Genomic DNA, 19,837 nt, shown 5'->3' on the forward strand with positions numbered 1-19,837 from the left:
TTTTGAAATTGTTCAACTAGCCATACTTTTTGTTTTATTGGATGTTTTGTACTGAACATGTTTTTCATGTTCTGAAATGGCAATACAACTGCAGCATATTGCAGATATCTGTGGGTTTTTTTTGTTTGTTTGTTTGTTTTTGTTTTGCCTAAAAGTGACCTTTTGATTATTTTCTTTTTGCAAAACCAAAGAATCATTAAGGCTTCTACAAATAAAGCACAAACAAATAATAGCTGTTGTCATCTTATAACACTGACAGTTTTAATACTTATTATAAAGATTTGCTTAACCTCAAGCCTTGTAAATTGTATGAAGGAACATTAGCCCATTTACTTCTAGGGCAATTGGTGAGGTCATAAGGCTAATTACTAAGACTAAAACCCAATGCTCCTCAACTTCTCAGCTTACATCTGCCTGCTACTTGGTACTACCTCTGGAGTCCTAATTTCAAACATTATTAGTGGCTCTTCCCAAATGAGCAAAGAAAATCACATATGGACCCTGGGTTGCTCATTGCCAATGCTCCCTCCCAGGGTCAGATCTGCTTTCTCAGTTCCCTTTCTTCTTGATATATCCAATTCCATCCTATGCTCAGTGTGCCTCGCACTCTCAGGCTGCTCAGTACCCCTGTCTGAGTAGGCTTCCTCATCCCTCCAGACTGACAATAGAATTTCCTCATCATCCCCATTCTATTAATTTCCTGAAAATAATAAGCCTATGAGCTATTTCAATTCTAAAATTTTTACTTCTGCTCTTTGCCACATCTATGGCAAGAATGAAGACTATTCTCAGCAATGAGACTGTCGGCACTCCGGAAAATGTCAACATTACTCTGAAGGGACACACAGTTATTGTGAAGGGCCCCAGAGGAACCCTGTGAAGGGACTTCTGTCTTATCAATGTAGAACTCGGTCTCCTTGGAAAGAAAAAGAGGCTCCGGTTGACAAATGGAGAAACAGAAAAGACCTGGCTACTGTCTATACTCTTTGTAGTCATGCACAGAACATGATCAAGGGTGTTACAGTGGGCTTCCATTATAAGACGAGGTCTGCGCATGCTCACTTCCCTATCAATGTCGTTATCCAGGAGAATGGGTCTCTTGTTGACATCCGAAATTTCTTGGGTGAAAAACAAATCCTCAGGGTTCGGATAAGGCCAAATGTTGCTTGTTTGGTGTCTCAAGCCCAGAACAATGAATTAATCTTTGAAGGAAACAACACTGAGCTTATTTCAAATTCAGCTGCTTTGATTCAGCAAGCCACAACAGTTAAAAACAAAGATATCAGAAAATTTTTGGATGGTATCTATGTGTCTGAAAAAGGAACAGTTCTGCAGGATGATGAGTAAGATTGAAGAGTTGTCCACCTACAGAAACAAGATGCTGGATGATTCCTAAGACCTATTTGGGATATATAAACAATGCAATAAAAGACCTATTGATGGCCAGGCATGGTAGCTCACACCTGCAATCCAAGCACTTTGGGAGGCCAAGGTGGGTGGATCATGAGGTCAGGAGTTCAAGACCAGCCTGACCAATATGGTGAAACCCCGTCTCTACTAAAAACGCAAAAATTAGCCAAGCGTGGTGGTGCACGCCTGTAATCCCAGCTACTTAGGAGGCTGAGGCAGGAGAATCGCTTGAACCCGGGAGGCAGAGGTTACAGTGAGCCGCAATCAGGCCACTGCACTCCAGCCTGGGTGACAGAGCAAGACTCTGTCTCAAAAAAAAAAAAACAAAACGACAACAACAAAAAACTATTGATTTGGAAAATTTTTGTACATTTAAAAAATAAATAAAATTTTTACTTCTGATCACTTTTCCCTCTGGGGAAACTGATCTGGGGAACCAGGTGTTAGAGTCACACACAGTCCATGGTCTCTTTTCCTTAAGACTGTAATAGTACAGTAGTTAAGAGGACAGACCTTGAATCCACGCTTTCTGAATTTCAATCCCAGCTTCTGCCACCCAGCTGCATATCCTTCAACAAATTATTCAAACTCTCTCTGTCTCAGCTTCACTATATATAAAGTGAAGATAACAATAATACCACTTTTAAAAGGGTTATGTTGAAGATGACATAAGTTAATTCACATAAAGTCTTTAGGAAATTGCCTAACCCATAGTAAGCACTCAATAAATGTTAGCTATTATTAGCTACTATTGAGTTCCTTCAGAGATGTCCTTCTCAGTTGCCCTTCACTTTGATCTCCGGAGATGGGCTTCTCAAAGATTCCCTTTCCTTCTGAATCCATCCTTAAAACAAGCTCAAAGCCTAATGATGAGAAAAACTGCATGTTTCCAGGAGAGTCAGCAACTCTGGGGTGCTCCAAACTTGGTGTTTTTCTGTATAGTAGCCTGGATTTGACCTATCCCCCCTGTATGCTTTGCTTCAGTGAGGCAGCATAATTTAAGTGGCTCCAAGGCCAGACTACCCAGTTAAAAACTCTGGCTCAATTCTACTTTCAAGCTTGGATTACCTTGGGCAAGAGCTTAATCTTGCTGTGCATAATAACAGTACCTAACTCATGAGATTATGAAGACTATATATTAGTTCAATATTAGTAAAACGCTTAGAACATTACCTGCACATAATAAATTCTATATGAGTTTGTTGAATAAATGCCAGTTCCTATTAGAGGAAGTAAAAATGTCCATTTTTGTCAAAGAATGAAACTATACATGTGTGGATATGTTATATATATATACACACACATACATATATACGTGTATATACATATGTATGTATGGGCGTATGTGTGTGTATATATATATATATGTAGAGTGTGTGTGTGTGTGTGTGTGTGTGTGTGTATTAAAAAAAGACAGGTTGATTCCTTTATAAGTTTCTGCAGGAGCTTGAATTACCAGACCTTACTCCTAAATTACCACTAAAATTTCCTCAATGACTTTCAAACTTATAGTAACCACATTCATCCAAGTAACACAGCAAGGTCCTGAAAAATAATACTTATAGTAAACTAAAGCCAACTCCTGCAGCTTTGTATATACAAAGCTTTTCCTACCTAAATTGCATAGGAATAAATTTGTATGGAGTATAAATCAAATCCAGATAAATATGTTTTGCTATAATGAGAAATTTTAAAGTGATAGAAAGAGATACACTTTAAATTTCTGCAATCACTCATAGATCAAAGAAATTTTACATCAAATAGCTCCTATGTGCCAGGCACCATATGAAGTTCTGGGTGTATAATGGGAAACAATAAGAGTGCCTGCCTTCCTGTTGCTTACAATCAAAATGACAAGGAGATAGGAATTAAGTAAGACAGAATCCACCATAAATGAAGCAGAAGAGAAGACATGTACCTGCCTGCTGTGCTACCTGTAAACCAGGGCTACAGGTTCCCCACTCTACATGGACAGTTTTACCTCCTAGTTGGAATGAAGTAGAGAGGGACACTAAGTGCTTTCCTTTTTCAATACGATGTGCATTGAACAGTCAAGGTGCCCAATTTTGTAGTAGCCCTGAGAAATGACACAAAGAAAATTCAAGGTCTTTTATTTTTCTATCAAGAAACCCCAGAGAGTACCTGCAAATTGATTTAGCTATTTTAAATGAATCAAGAAAAATTACCTGCATAAAAAAGTGTACTTAAAATAATGCTACAGTAATTTTTTCCTCGCCAGCATTTTTTTTTCTTCTCCAGTCTAAGCTGGTGATTAAAGAGGTATCTTTCATTCTAAACTTAATTCCATTCTATTCAAGCTCTGGACACAGTTAAATCAATTTATTTTCCATCGCTATGTAGACACCTGTTAACACATTTTAAGGTAGATTCTCTGTGTGTCTCTGGGTATACAGTAGGCACTTTCGAGGCTGTGCTAGTTACCTGGGTGGGGGGGCAGGATGGGAGGTGAACAGACTGCCAAATCAGTCTGTCCAGGAAGGCCTACTCAGGAATTGGGCCCTTTTAGTCAATTTGATGAAGATGTAACTTTCTAAAGGAAATTTCTGTGGACCAAAAACAAGTAATGCAGTTTTTGTAACTTCTTTCCTCAGAAACAGAGAGAGCAGTTATAATCATTACATAAGCAGCTTCAGAGCATAAGATGCAGAATCTGATGACCCAGCTCTTTATTTCTCAGGTGTTACCCCAGTTTCCTCACCTGCAATAGTAAGGGACCAAATTGATTTCCTTTGCAGAAAAATCATAATGCAAGTTAGTAAAATCACCTTGTACACTGTAAAATGTTCTATAGAATTATTATTCCCTTAAATCTGGAAGGATGCTTCTCTTAAAGTAGGGGAATCTTATCTCTTACAAAGCAGAGATTTCACCCATACCTTGAGAACAATTTAGACCACTAATTGGTTTAGGTTTTTTGTTTGTTTTTTTAGGCCAAGACTTCTCTACAGAAGAATAGGTGTATAGGGCTTTTAACTTTTCTTTCGCTACTTGGCAGAACAGCAAAAATGCCTCTGCAGCCAATGGGCATACAAGCCGGCTTCTTATAAAGCAATGTCTGATGTTTTTGAAATACGACAAGGAAAATAACCATAGGAGCAACCAGGTGTTAAAGCCCTACCATTGTGCCAGGTAGTTTACATATGTTACCTCTAATCCTTATAATCACCCACGTAAGTATTGCTACGTCATTCTCATTTTATTGATGAGTAAAGAAGTTCAAACAGTCAGTATCTTGCCCAGAGATACAGAGCTGGTAAGTGGTAGATGGGGAATTTAAACCCAAACCTGCCTGTTTCTAAATGTTTATTTTTTGCTTCCCCAATACGTGGCCGTCTATACACGCAGATGCGGTATATTAAGAATCCAGAAATCATTCCTGAGTTTTCCTGGGGGCTGAGATGGGTCTTTTCGAAGGTCCGTCTACATATTCTAAGCCTATCCCACTGCTTCACATGGAATGAACCTCAACCCAATTCAGAAGAATGAGAGGCTCATATCTGTGTGAGTATCTCCTAGTGTGAAAAATATTTCTTCACTTCCTCCAGTAATAAGAGACTATCTTACTTCGCTACCTTGTACAGTTTTCTTTCAAAAGAGCATCTTGAAAGTACAGTGTGCAAGGCACTATAAACACATGTAAAATGTCTTATTGGAGGCCGGGTGCAGTGGCTCACACCTGTAATCCCAGCACTTTGGGAAGCCGAGGCAGGTGAGTCATGAGGTCAGGAGATCGAGACCATCCTGGCTAACATGGTGAAACCCTGTCTCTACTAAAAATACAAAAAAATTAGCTGGGCATGGTGGCAGGTGCCTGCAGTCCCAGCTACTCGGGAGGCTGAGGCAGGAGAATGGCGTGAACCTGGGAGGCAGAGCTTGCAGTGAGCTGAGATTGTACCACTATACTCCAGCCTGGGTGACAGAGTGAGACTCCATCTCAAAAAAAAAAAAAAAGATGTCTTATTGGAATGAAGTAATTTTTTAAGTAGACCAAGAAAAGAAAATGGGGAGAGTGGGAAAATAATAATTCTTGTATGTAGAAAATAATGACTGTTTTGTGGGTGCCTGAGCACTCTGTGGCTAACACAGGATAAGTCAAAGGCCTCTCCTTCATCCTCTGCCATTGTTTCAAGACACACAAATTCTCTTGAATTTGGAACCTGCAGTGCTAAATAAACACATAGCTTTCATTTATAGAAAATTCATACCGCAGCACATTTTCGATTATCTGTACCCCTGCAGAGTTGCATTAAGAAAGTTAACATCTTAGCATGGAAATTTTACCCAAGAGTTTCAAAACCATGACCTTACTCTACAGGCACTCCTACTTTCAAAATTGGATAAAGAGGAAGCAGTCAGGGATAAGAGAGAGGGAACTGGTGATGGAGGGAGATGGGCTTTGTTCACACCCTTCATATTCCAACTACTAGCTATGTGCTCTTGGGCAAACTATTGAACGTCTCTGAACCTCAAATTATTATCAGTAAAATGGGGGTTATAATAGGTACCTTTTCTAAGGGTTAAATAAAATATGTCAAGTAACTATCAATATCTGATATATAATGGGGCCTAAAATAAGGTTAGTTATTTTTACCCAAAGCCTGAGGAGCAGATTGTAACTCACTTGTTCTGAGAGTTTGGGAAAGGTTCCCATCAAACACAAGGATAAGCTATTAAGTGACTATCCATAATTATCTTATTTATTTATTTATTTTTTGGGACGGAGTCTCGTTCTGTCACCCAGGCTAGAGTGCAGTGGCACAATCTCAACTCACTGCAAGCTCCACCTCCTGGGTTCACGCCATTCTCCTGCCTCAGCCTCCCAAGTAGCTGGGACTACAGGCACCCACCACCACGCCTGGCTATTTTTTTGTATTTTTAGTAGAGACAGGATTTCACTGTGTTAGCCAGGATGGTCTCGATCTCCTGACCTCGTGATCTGCCCGCCTCAGCCTCCCAAAGTGCTGGGATTACAGGCATGAGCCACCACTCCTGGCCCATAATTATCTTTAATAATGTTTTTGCATAGAGTGGTGAGCACCACAGGTGAATATTTCCCACGCGTGATTTTATTAATTGCATGCACTCCAGTAGAACATATTTCCAGTGGGGCAGCTCCCCAACTGGATGGACATAGGAAACCTGGTTCACAACATTCAGGCTAACTCAGTGAAAAGAACTACACAATAATTTGTCACATTTCTTCCGCAACGATGATGGTGTGAGATATCTTCCCGAAAACTTCTGAGAAGGGGGTCAGCTCTGAAATATCTAAAGTTTTGTTTTGGATTTTTCTGTTTGTCTGTTTTTAGTTTTCCATAAAAAGCAAAGCTGCGGGCTCTTAAAATTTTTCAAGATGGGGGTGCGGCTGTATTCTCTAGCACTGGTTTGCAGGGGTTAATAAGAAACTACGTGGCTTCAAGTAATCCATGCACACAGTAGATGGAAGAAAATAATCCCTTTCCCCTAAAAAACAGGTTATTTGAATTCAAATAAATCAGTATGGAGTACTTGACACCACAGGGTTTGACCATCTCCGTGGCTGTAAATGAAAAGAAGGACCTTTCAAAGAATTTGAATCAGGTACAAAATAAAAGATGCCAGTTGTTTATAGAAGCTGGCAATTAAGAAAATGTATGAGGGTAAACAGAAGAAAGTAACTTCCTGACAACTTCTTTGGACCTTAATTCTTTGGCATTTACTTGATATCTTTGTCAGAGCCAGGCAGGGAGCCAGCATAACTTCTGCAGACTTCTCATCACCCAGAAGACAGGTGCAGCATGAATTACTTGGATGTTTCAGTCTGACAGAAACAACCAGAATCCAAAGCTTCCTAAAGTAAAAAGAAACAAAACCCTATTCTTGAAACCAATGGCCTGGAAGGTCAAGTTTGGTTCAAAAAATAACAACCTCAGAGCACAAGATTTTACACTTAAACAAAAGGGGGGAAAAAACAAATATTAATATAAAGTTTTTAGTCAGTCTCTGCTGAGTAATATATACTAAGGGTTTCATTTCATTAGAATCATCAAACCTTTACTGCATACACATGTGATAAGCGCTGTGCTGGACCCTGAAATGCAAAATGTTATCCAGCAGATGTCTAATGATGGGAGATCCTCTCTTCACACATTAGTAGCACAAGTTATAACCCAGGCATATTCTTTGTCACTGAAGGGCTTAAAGTGTATGTCTTTATATGTGACTTGTGTGTGTAGGTATTGAGAGAGTAAGACAGGTAAATATTAAACAAACATAATACAAATTTATAAATGCTAGAGGCATTTATAACATATATAATACATAATATATTATCTAAATCTGTTGGGGATGACTTATATAATAAACATTTTAGGTACTAATGGCATAATAAGAGCTATGAAAACACAAAGAATGAATTAAGAAAAACTTCATGTAGGAGGTACATTTTAACTGCACTTAGAAAGGTATGTACAATTATGCCAGTTGAAGAAATAGTGGGAGAGAAGGTTTTGCTCAGACATCTCTGTGTACATATATATAAATAAATTATGACAACGATGCCTTCTCTAGACCTATAGTTACAGTCATCACCAAATTAATATTTCTTATAAAACAAGTGATAATTAATATTGGGCCATAATGTATTCAATGAAATATAAACAACAAAGGCAAGCATGCATCAAATCCTAGGCACATCAGATTACAATTATTGTTGTCTAGGTATTTCAATAGATCAATGCAGTAGAAATGTTTTCAAAATTAAGTTTGATGATCAAAATTTTGTCCTGTGTAAATTTTCCAAGATTAATTCCTTTTGCCTATTCACTCATTTCTGCATTTATTTAAAACATCTTTATTAAACACCTATAGTGAGGTAGCATTAGATCATAAACTCCTTGAGGATGCATTATGTACTCATTAAATGTTTGTAGATGACTTGCAGATGAGAGCTCACATCTAGTCTGTGACACAGTCGGTTCAGTAACCTCTGCCACAGAGATGTGAACAGTATTTGGGGGCTAAAGCGGATCCTACTAGGCTTTCTAGCATTTATTACCAAAATTGGTGTGAATGTATAGTGAAATGATTTCCATATGCAGCAAATACTACATGCACCTCTTTAGTTGTATGAATATTCATTAATATTAATTATATATACCATTTACTGGGCACTTACAATGTGATAGTTATGGTGCTTAGTACTTAGCGTACTTCATTCTCACAATAATTCCATAAAGTAGGAATTATTAGCCTCTTTTACAGATGAGGAAAATGAGGCCTAGAAACCTTAGGTAACTTACTCAAGGTAACATACCTAGTAAAAACAGGAACTAGATTATGAACAAGATCTTACTGCCTACAAAACCTATGCTCTTATACCCAAGTCATCTTATTTGGCACTTTTGATTATAAGCACTCGAGAATAGAGGCCACTTAGAATGCTAATGTGTATTGATACTAAAAAGGACCTTGGAGATGCATAGAAGAAGAAACCCCCTTCATAGAAGAAGAAACAGGCTGGTTCTGATACCTTGATTACCAAAGGCTTATTTTGTCGCTAGTGCAAAGGGCACATGCATTCTAGCGTGTTTGTGTCATAGTTAAATGGATTCAGAATGAATGCTAGTGCTTCCCAGTCTAATACAGAGATGCAAGTAGATAAAATTTGTGTGAGAAATTGAAATCTAAGGGGAAGACTGTAGCTTCTTGGCTTTCATTTTATTTCATTTTTCTCTATTGCATCCATTATAGTTTGGATATTTGTCTCCTCCGCATCTCATGTTGAAATTTGATACCCAATGTTGGAGGTGGGGGCTGGTGGGAGGTGTTTGGAGCATTGGGGTGGATCGCTCATGCACTGCTTGGTGCCTTCCTTTTAGTAATTACTGAGTTCTCAATCTTAGTTCTTGCTAGAACTGGTTATTGAAAAGAGCTTGGCATACCTCCCTCAATCCCCGCCCTGTCTTGCTCACTCTGGCTTTCTCTCTCTCTCCCTCTCTCTATATATATACATGTGTGTGTATATATATATATCTCACACACACAGACACACAACCTCCAGCCCTCACCAGAAGCAGATGCTCCTGTCATGCTTCTTGTACAGCCTGCAGAACCATGAGCCAAATAAAAAATTTTTTCTTTATAAATAATTCAGTCTCAAGTATTCCCTTATAATAACACAAAGACAGTGCCACAGTGCCTCATTTCTGAGTAAATATGATTTCTTATTTTTTTTTTCTAAAGCAACAAAATGAATAAAATGTGAATTTTTACAAATGACATATAGGGTTTTCTTTGATTTCTCCTCCAATGATTCAGGTGTAAAGCTTCTAAGTACTTAAGCTATATAAGCTTTGAATCGGGGCCATTTTTCTTTGCAGGTTTTGTTCTTTGTTTTCTTCCTGGATCTTGAGTACTGCCATGCACTCAAAAGTTCCACAAACCTTAGAGCTCTTAAATATGACCATTAAGGATTCTCTGATGAAAGGAACATACCACTAATTCCCTAGTAACAGTTTCTTTATAGAGTGTCACCAAGTACAAATATCCCATTTTCAAAAAGGTGGTAATAGACCATTAAAATGAACTGTGATACTCAGCAGAAAACATTTGTTTTTATATAATAGGACCAACTCAGCATCCTACAGAATAAAGCCCCATGAGGTAGATATTAGTAGTGAAGGAGAAAGGCTGTGTAATGAATAGGGTGGAGAGAAATTCATGTATTAAATAAACCCAAATGTTTGATTTCGGTGTGTTGATGAATTAGGTGCTAATGCATAAAGCTACTCATAGTGGCTATGATTTGTGTGTTTTGTAATATGTTTTTAAACAGGAAAATCAAGGTACTGCATTTTCAAAGGGGAAGTTATGCAAAAATGTATTTTGTGTAACTTTTTATTTGATAGGTTTGCTGTCTACTGGAACTGGCCTGCAGCAAAATAGTGAGGTGGCCAGATCTTGTCTTTGGCCCATTTTGTGCTTTGATTCCTCTGAGACTGCCTGTGGCATGGCCCTGAAGGCATGCTTTATGCCTGCAATCCTAGTTCTAAGGAAGGATTCCAGGGAAAATCACAGAGCCACACCAATTCTGCCCTTCCATAAACCTATCTCCAAACTCAGACCTGCTCTTAAAGCTGCTCAGAAATCCTAGAGATGACTCTAGGAAGTTCCCTTGTCTAATGTTCCTTCAGAAACTATTCCAAATTACACCACCTTCTTTGAGTCCATAATACAATCTCTCTCCTTCAGAGAGTAAATACAAGGTACCAAGAAAGAACCCTTTCAGCTTCCAGTTGATGTGTACTCTAGTAGCCTCTATTCCAAAACTAATGTACCCCATGAGCTGAAAATTGCATCTATTCATTCCATCTCCTTAGAAATATACCTCTTTCCTCTATTTTAACTTTTTCCTCTGAAGCTGCTCCAAAAGTCTGCCTACATTTGTTTAATCCATTCTTTACCTTTCATTCTTTCTTTCTCCCACTACAATTGAATGCTCCTCCCTCATTATTCCACTGAAACCACCCATGTGGAAGTCACCAATGACTTCCTAATTACCAAATGAAAAGAACCTTCTCTCTCTTTTGTTGTAGGTATTGGAGATGTGGGAGTTTTGGCCTGAGACTAGACATTTTCGTTACTGAATTGAGTCTATTATGGAGAAATTGGACATCTTAATTACTGAATTGAGATCATTATTTACAGTTAAAAGGCTCATAAAAGCTTGAGCCAACTGGAGTAGTCACACAAAGCCAAGAATAGTGAGAAGGTAGGAGAATCTTGTTTATTTTGTTTACACTGATGAAGCGACAGACACATAGGGATTAAGAAACTTCCCAATATCCTATATCAGGTAAGTAGCAGATCTTGACTTTGAAGCCAGAGAGCTATGCTCCTTCTTGCTTAACCTCTCATTAAACTGCTATTCATAGTCTCTTATGTTGTTACTTTTTCAATAATATGCTTCAGAGGCTCTCCCAATAAGTATATACTGATTGCAGTATTTAAGAGCTGAACTATATTTTATTGTGTTAATATGCTATAATGGATTTTACCATAACAGAAAAGTTACAATAAACCTTTATATATATATATATATATATATATATTTGTGCACTTGTTGAAGTACCATTTGCATGGTAAAATTTCTGCAAATGGAATTGCTAAGTCTCAAGGACCTGTGCTTTATAAAAAGTGATGGATACTATCCAAATGCCCTCCAGAGACACTGTACCTTTTTTTTTCTGAAAGCAAACACTATCTTACTTGACCTTTCTGAGCTATTTGACTTGGTTGACTCCTTCCTTCATCAGTGTATTCATTTTCATGATACCATTACCTTCCAGTTGATATCTAACTCTGCCTGATCTTTCTCCATCTTCTTTAGAGCATCCTCTCCCTTCATCTCCCCTTTAAACACTGGGTATTCTCAGGCTCACTCCTTTTCATCTATAAGTTCTTCCCAAGTGATTTCATCATACTTATTGTTCCAACTATAAGAGTTAAACTGCACTCCATATCATCTTAGAAAATCTTAGCCTTTTCCTGTTATGTAGTATTTGTGTACTTTTGGACCAATTAATTATGTTAATGGAGGAGAACTCAGTGATACCCTTGATACTAAGATGTTCAGATCCAGATCCAGAAAACCTTTCAGAGTTCACAGGAAGACGCTATGTGTCTTGAGACAAATAAAAATAGAAGCTTTCAAAGCCATGAAGAGAGCAAAGGTCACTCCTCTTCTGTCTCCCGGTGAATTTCATACTACTTGAGATGGTCACAGGTTGTTGGAATCCAAAATCAGGTGAAGCTGTTGGTATTGGAAAACAGACTATGGCTTTTGAATTATTATGTTGATATGATGTCATTTATAACTAATGAGGCATTGGGAAATGTTTTAATGGGAAAAGGGATTTTTGTGACTTGTATAAGCTATGGGAAGATGTAACCTTGGAGACTGGACTAGTGACATCTATAACTTTGCTTCCATAACACCAGTAGGCACCATGAAAGGTGAAAACTCTGTGATCCAGTTCAGCATCAAACTTTTTCATATATTCTAAGACCCCAAGAGTCATGAGTACCAATATACAGATTTTAATGCCAGTAATAATAAAGTGGTCAGAATTATTGGAAGGTGGAGGAGGTACATTGGGAGATGAAGAATATCTCTGTAAATATATGAGTAAAGACTAGATTAATATAGCAGGAGAGTTTTAGAGGGAAGAGAGGAGAAAAATAGGCTCATCTGGAAGAATGATAGCCAGATGATTATGAAAGAAGCTATAAAACCTAAGCAAGAAGCATGAAATATTTGAATGCATGAAGAATGTTCTGTGTTCCTGGAAGAGTAAATATTGTAAACGTGTCACTTATTTCCAAAGTTTGTCATAGCTTTAATGCAAAACCAAGTTAGACATTTGTGTGTGTGCCTGTGTGTGTGTGTGTGTGTGTTTCTTTTTCTTGAGTTTTGTAATAGTCTAATGAGAAATAATAGTAGAGGAATGGAAGATATACAAGAGTTATTTAAGAGACAGATTTATATCAATGATTGGTTATTGATTAGGTGTATGGGCTATGGGAGGAAATTTAGGGTAATGCATACCCTTCTGTCTTGAGAGATTGGTTGGATCAGTGTGGCATTCACTGTCACAGACCAAACAGGAGCAGGATCATGTTTAAAGAAGATGGCAATGAAATCAGCTTTTGACATTTGAAATCAAACTGTTTATGGAATGTGTAAGGAAAGATTTTTTCAATAGCTTTGGGATAAGATCTAAAGTCAAAAAGACAGGTCTGGGCTAAGTTTATTGATTTGGACATTAGCATATAAAAATAGACATGCCAAGAAAAATAAAATTAATTATCATGTTTAGTACTTACTGAATACCAGGGACCAGGCTTAACTGCTATAGGTATTATTTCATTTAAATCTTTTAACTATTATTGTTAGACCCATTTTACAGATGAGAAAACTAAAGCTTAAGTTATTAAGTGACTCACCCAATGCACAGAGTTAGCAAGAGGAAGAACCTGGATATAAATCTAGGCACTCCAAATCTAAAGTCAGTGTGCTTCACAAGATAGTGCAGGACAATGGTGAGGTATAATAGAATCCAATATTGTAGGGTTTTTTTTTTTTTTTTTTTAGATGAAGTCTGGCTCTGTTGCCCAGGCTAGAGTGCAGTGGCGTGATTTCAACTCACTGCAACCTCTGCCTCCCGGGTTCAAGTGATTCCTGCCTCAGCCTCCTGAGTAGCTGGGATTACAGGCATGCATCATCACGCCCGGATAATTTTTGTATTTTTAGTAGAGACAGGATTTCACCATGTTGGCCAGACTGGTATCCCACTCCTGACCTCAAGTAATCTTCCTGCCTCGGCCTCCCAAAGGGCTGGGAGTACAAGCGTGAGCCACCGCACCTTGCCCAATATTAGATTTTTAATAATTAAAGTAGATATGATTCCAGACTTGACAGATGTAGAAAGAAACTCAGAGCAGTTTCAGTTCTAACTGAAGGCTCTTTCAAAAAGATCTAACTTACATTAAACTGAAATGAGTTTCCTGGTAACCTCCACCCAATGCCTACCTTGAAATCCCTGCAATCAACAGAGCAAAACCAAAGTCTCCTTACATAGTCAGTTATTTGAAACCAGTAAGTCATGAGTTTCCATATTCCTGCCTCCACTAATGACTCCCCTGTTACCTCAGCATCATCTATCCTTTAGTTAGACATCGTCACTTCTTTAGATAGTCTCTTACATGATCACCTTGAACTACACTTACTTGTGCCAGCTCCTGTTTGAGTATTTCTCTTGCACTATCATGACAGAAGCAGACACATTATGCATTCAAGAGTGATGATCCTGCTCCCTAAATTATAATTCCACCAGTATATGTTCAAGTCCTCCTAACTTATAGGATATTACAGCAAATATTTCCACCTGGGTCTCAGTAAAATGTCTCCTGCTCCTCTCAGTGTCAGGCATTCTCTTGGCTCTTTCATGCAATAACAGGATGGGGCACAGTGAGGAAGAGGATGGAGGAATTAGTAGCTTATTGTCTCTTCTAGCCTTTCTTGGGAGAGGCATTTGGCATCTCCATCACTCCAGAATTCTAAGGCATTCCTACAGAAAAGATCTTTAGCCTTAAGTTACTCATGCAAACTCAGTGTTGGTTATAACTCAGCTTTTCTGTTTGTAGATGGCCAAGTGTATAAGACTGAATGCTTTCTTAATAGAATATGAAGTGGCGTCTTAAAACTCTAGTATTACGTTATACAGTATCCACAAGCCACACCATGAACCTGAGGACCCTGTCTTCTGAAGATCCAAAAGCTTTCTTCTCCATTGCCATCACAAGCAATTCACCCATGGAACTTCTTTGTAACCCCCATATCCTCCTTGAAGTGAAGTTTTTTGTGACCCTCACCTCATCCCATCTCTCACTGAATCTTAAAGATTATCACATTTGTCTAATTTCTTCTCACTTATTATAAACTCTGTGAGGGCAGGGGCTATGGATTACTTACCTTTAAATGCCCCACATCATCTAAAGCATAACTGGACATTCATAAATGTTTTCTTAAAGAATTGCAGTCTACCATGGATCACTTTCCTGGGGGGAGGGACTATTTTTCACCTGCTAACTATGCCAATCTTTGATCCCTACTTTCTTATCTGTAATTGGGAATAAAATAGTAGCCTCCTCACAGGATCATTAGTAGGATATAATCAAATAATGAATGGTACATAATAAATCTTGCCTATAGTCACCATTTAGTAAGTCCTGTCATTTATACCATTATTCCAACTGTATTAAAGGACGTGCTGTTCTGAATTGTAATATTTATTCACTTCTCTCTCTGGCTGGCTGGTATGTTCAATATCAGGGCCTGGATCTTACTTACTTTTGTACATGGCACAAATGTTTGTTGGATGCAAAGCTACCTCACACCAAGCCTTTGCTTCATCACATTCATTCCCTTACTTTAGTAGTGTGTGCTGGCATGAAGTTCAGAGGCAAGAGTTTGCTGACACTCCTCTCTTGGGACCCCGATGTAGCTCTGGTTTCAGCAGACTTCTTACCACTCTCTTCTTCTCCATCTTTTGTCCTCAGCAGACCACCTGTCTCATTAAAGTCTGGAGCTTTGGGAAACTCACTTTTTTCTATCCTTATTTATTTAAACAGAAGCCTCCTTGAGATAAAAATGTATCTAAATGTTTTATAGCATTTCTGAATTTCTGTTTCTCTTAACTGAAGTTCCGTTTGTAATGTGTAGATAAACATTTTTTCCCTAGAAAAATGAAAATGCTGGCCAGCTGTCAATCTTTGGTAGATGAAAGGCTCTGATCTGCTCTGTGTGTTGTACCCATTATCAATAGGTTTGCAGGGTAATTTAACCATTCTATTTCCTCCCATCCCATTCCAATCTCGTTTCATTTCATATTTTACAAAAACTGGAAACATAAGCAGAACACTGACTTATAATCCAGTTACTCAATTTCTACAAAGAGTGGCAAAAGCCTCAAGAGAATGCAAACATAGTTTGACTCCATATGCTTTAATGTTGAGCAGCCTGCTTGGGGTTGTCCAATGGCACAAACAATCCTCAATCTCTTTTGAGCCAAGAGTTAAATTTTTCTGTTATCCTGAGTGATTTACTAGAGAACAGAGCAGAAAATAAACTTAATGGGCTACTGCATGCTATTTCTTAAGCAAAAAAAAAATACTAAGTCACAGAGAAAAGAAATATTTGGAAGAAAGGGCCCAGATTTGGAGAGATGGAGCTCACCAGAAGAAAGAACATCAGGATTGAAAGCCAGAAGATCTGGGTGTGACTCTTGTTTTTGTCTCATTCTGTGACCACGAGCAAGTCAAAATCTCTCTAAACCTCTTTATCCTCATCTGTAAAATGATGACCAAACTGTACTTTGTTTTTGTTGTTTTTTTTTCATGGAGTGGTTGTGAGAATTAGACATATGTGCAAGTGCTTGTAAATAGCAGGAAACTATGCAAATGTTACTCTTAATTTCAATCAGGGGGCCTTTTCATCCACCCATGCAAATGTTTCAGCCTGTGCTCAAGTGTTCTGAATGGCATTCTGCCAGTTCATTTCCATTCACTAAAACAATCAACATTCCAGTAGAATATTGATCTGGACCTCAGAGTAGAAAGCAAGACTAATTTATTCATGACTTAGTAATAGAGACAAAGAAAAGATGTGTTACCTTGGGTCAATTTTCATTATGTACAAGAAAGACAAAGGAACCATGCAGACACCGTTAACAACAAACCTCATGGCAGAAAACCTCTGCATGGAAAGAAACCCAGTCCTACTAGAGAGAAGACTGTTGTTTCATATGGCATGCATCGACAGGTTGGAATCATGAGGCATTCCGTTCCAATTTATCATCAGTAGCAAAGAAACTCTTCCATGTGTATAACCAGTCCAATCTTTCTGAAGTATTCAGAAATATATCCAACATCTGTTCACTTCTCTGCAAAGACATCCATTCTATTCGCTTGAGCCAAGGAAACAAAAATCACCATATAAAACATAGATCTGCTTGCTAAAAAGGCTACTCAGTATATTAAAAATATATTAAAACAATATGATAAACTGAAATTTTAGAAAAACTTTATCATACTAAGAGTATAGCCAAGTGTAGTGGAAGAGAAATATAAGTTAAATATAGTAGCAGGGAGGAAAGAAAAATATTCTGGGCTAGATGTCAGAAATCTAATATTCAGCTCCTATGTTTGGGATCATGAAAAGTCTCTTGACTCTACTCTGTCCCATTTCCTTAATTGTGAAAGAGTATAGTTGAATTTAAACAATCTAGACCATAATGGAAACAGAGAGATCATAGTTCAAATCTCTGTCCTAGCACCCACTAAGGAAGTCACCTTAGGAAAAAATCTCTAAATAATTAGAACCCTGGTATCTTCATCTGTTAAGGGCACATAAGATTATCTCTCTCAAAAAATTGTAATAGGGAATGGAAAAAAATTCATTTAAAATACCTGGAGCATAGTAAGTATTTGAACTATTTTAATTCTCTACCCCCCAACAAGTTTATATTTCTGTTTATTGCGTCAGGATCAGTTCAAACTAATAGTTTTGTTTGTAATAATTGCTATTTATTGAGCACCAACTCTGTGCCAGGTGTTATCTTTATCCCTAATCTTAACAACGATTCTTTAAGTAGTCATTATTGTCCCCATTTACCATACAACAAAACTGAAGGCCAGAAGGATTAAGAATCTTTCCAAGAATCACATAGCTAGTAAAGCCTAAAGCAGATATTAAAAACCTGATATGACTGTTTTAATGTGCTAATCCATCTCCCAACAGACCTGTAATAACAATGATAATCATAGTAATAATAAAAATAAACCTATTTTAATCTAATAGCCAAAAAGTTCACAACGGTGATCCTTTAGAGCACTGCAGCTTACTGAACTCAACTAAAAATGTGTGATATAATCAAGCAATGGCAAACAGGGGCTTTGACGGAATGACTACAGACAGAAATGCTGTAAGGAGCCGCAGAAAAGAGCAAAGAGCCATAGCCATGGCACTGGCAAGCCTGGATCCCTGCCCCTAGAGCATTCTTTTTATGAGACCAGCTCTATGGCCTACACATCGGACCAGAAGTCCTCAACCCTTTTGGCGCCATTAAACAGTTTTGTGGAAGACATTTTTTTTTCACGAACGAGAAGGGTGGGGAGACAGATTCAGGATGAAACTGTTCCACCTCAGATCATCAGGCATTAGATTCTCATAAGAAGCACACAACCTAGATCCTTCACATGCACAGTTCACAATAGGTTTCCTGCTCCTATGAGAATCTAATGCTGTTGCTAATCTGACAGGAGGTAGAGCTCAAGCAGTAATGCTCAGTCACCTACTGCTCTCATCCTGCTGTGTGGCTTAATTCTTAACAGGCTACGGGCCAGTACCATTAGACCACACTCAACTGCAGGATCTGCTTCCAATACTGCTCGTGGTCAAAATTTAATATAGTTATTTATTGTCTAGCATTGCAGGAAAGGCTGCTAATTAACCTCCAGTAAACAGTCATTCCTTTTTCCTTAGAGGACTGCCCCACACCCTCCCCTCCACCTTTTTAGTTGGGCATATAACCATATATAATAAAGATCACATTTCTCTGCCAGAAGCATTGGTATAGCAATCTGACTTATTTCTGGACAATGTAATTTAAGTTAACATGTGCTATGTAGGAACTATTCCAAAATGGGGAATGCAGTGGGTGGCTTATTTACTGCTGCTTCTTTCTCCCTTCTTCCTTCCTTGTTTCTTTCTATAGGATAAAATGTATACATGAGTATTTAATTTTGAACTGCCATCTTGGATGGGAGATGAACTATTTATGTTGAGGGTGATTTGAGTGACCAGATAGAAGGATCCTGGGTCGCCGATGATCATGGAGCTACCAACCTTGATCAGAATCCTTCTTTCTAGGTTCATTTAAGTGAGTGATATAGATGAAATGTTTGTGCCGGGCGCGGTGGCTCACGCTTGTAATCCCAGCACTTTGGGAGGCCAAGGCGGGCGGATCACGAAGTCAGGAGATCAAGACCACGGTGAAACCCCGTCTCCACTAAAAAATACAAAAAAATTAGCCGGGCGTGGTGGCGGGCACCTGTAGTCCCAGCTACTCGGAGAGGCTGAGGCAGGAGAATGGCGTGAACCCGGGAGGCGGTGCTTGCAGTGAGCCGAGATTGCGCCACTGCACTCCAGCCTGGGCGACAGAGCGAGACTCCGTCTCAAAAAAAAAAAAAAAAAAAAAAAAGAAATGTTTGTATCCCCACCAAATTCGTATGTTGAAATCTAACCCCTAGTTGATGGTGTTAGAAGGTCGGGCGTTTGAGCAGTAATTAGGTCATGAGGCTGGAATTCTCATGAAGGGCATTTAAGCCCTTATAAAAGAAACTGTAGAAGGCTCCTGATATGGTTTGAATGCTTGTCCCCTCTAAATCTCATGTTGAAATGTGATCCCCAATGCTAAAGGTAGGGCCTGGTAGGAGGTGTTACAATCATGGAGGCAGATTCCTCATGAATGGTTTGGTGCACTCCCCATGGTAATGAGTTAGTTCTCACTCTATTAGTTCATACAAGAGTTGGTTGTTTAAGAGTTGGCACTTCCTCACCTCTCTCTTGCCCTCTCTCTGGCCATGTGACACACCCGCTCCCCTTTTGCCTTCCACCACCAGTAAAAGCTTTCTAAGCCCTCACTACAAGCCAGCACATGCTGGTGCCTTGTTTCTACAGCCTGCTGAACTATAAGCCAAGTAACCCTCTTTTATTTATAAATTACCCAGCCTCAGATATTTCTTTATAGCAATGCACACTGGACTAACACAGCTCCCTAACCTCTTCCAGCATGTGAGATTACAT

General features: G+C 38.6%; 1 protein-coding gene and 1 pseudogene across 11 annotated transcripts in view; one reads left to right on the plus strand and one right to left on the minus strand.

Moving 5' to 3' along the window:
- DLG2 (discs large MAGUK scaffold protein 2) overlaps nt 1–19,837 on the minus strand; it is a 2,210,459-nt gene that overhangs the window by 1,202,563 nt on the left and 988,059 nt on the right. The gene's annotated exons all lie outside the window — the stretch shown is intronic.
- On the plus strand, nt 359–1,347 carry LOC116477255 (large ribosomal subunit protein uL6-like; annotated as a pseudogene).

Source organism: Hylobates moloch, unplaced genomic scaffold (assembly GCF_009828535.3).
Source record: "Hylobates moloch isolate HMO894 unplaced genomic scaffold, HMol_V3 SCAFFOLD_11, whole genome shotgun sequence".
Classification (NCBI taxonomy): Eukaryota; Metazoa; Chordata; class Mammalia; order Primates; family Hylobatidae; genus Hylobates; species Hylobates moloch.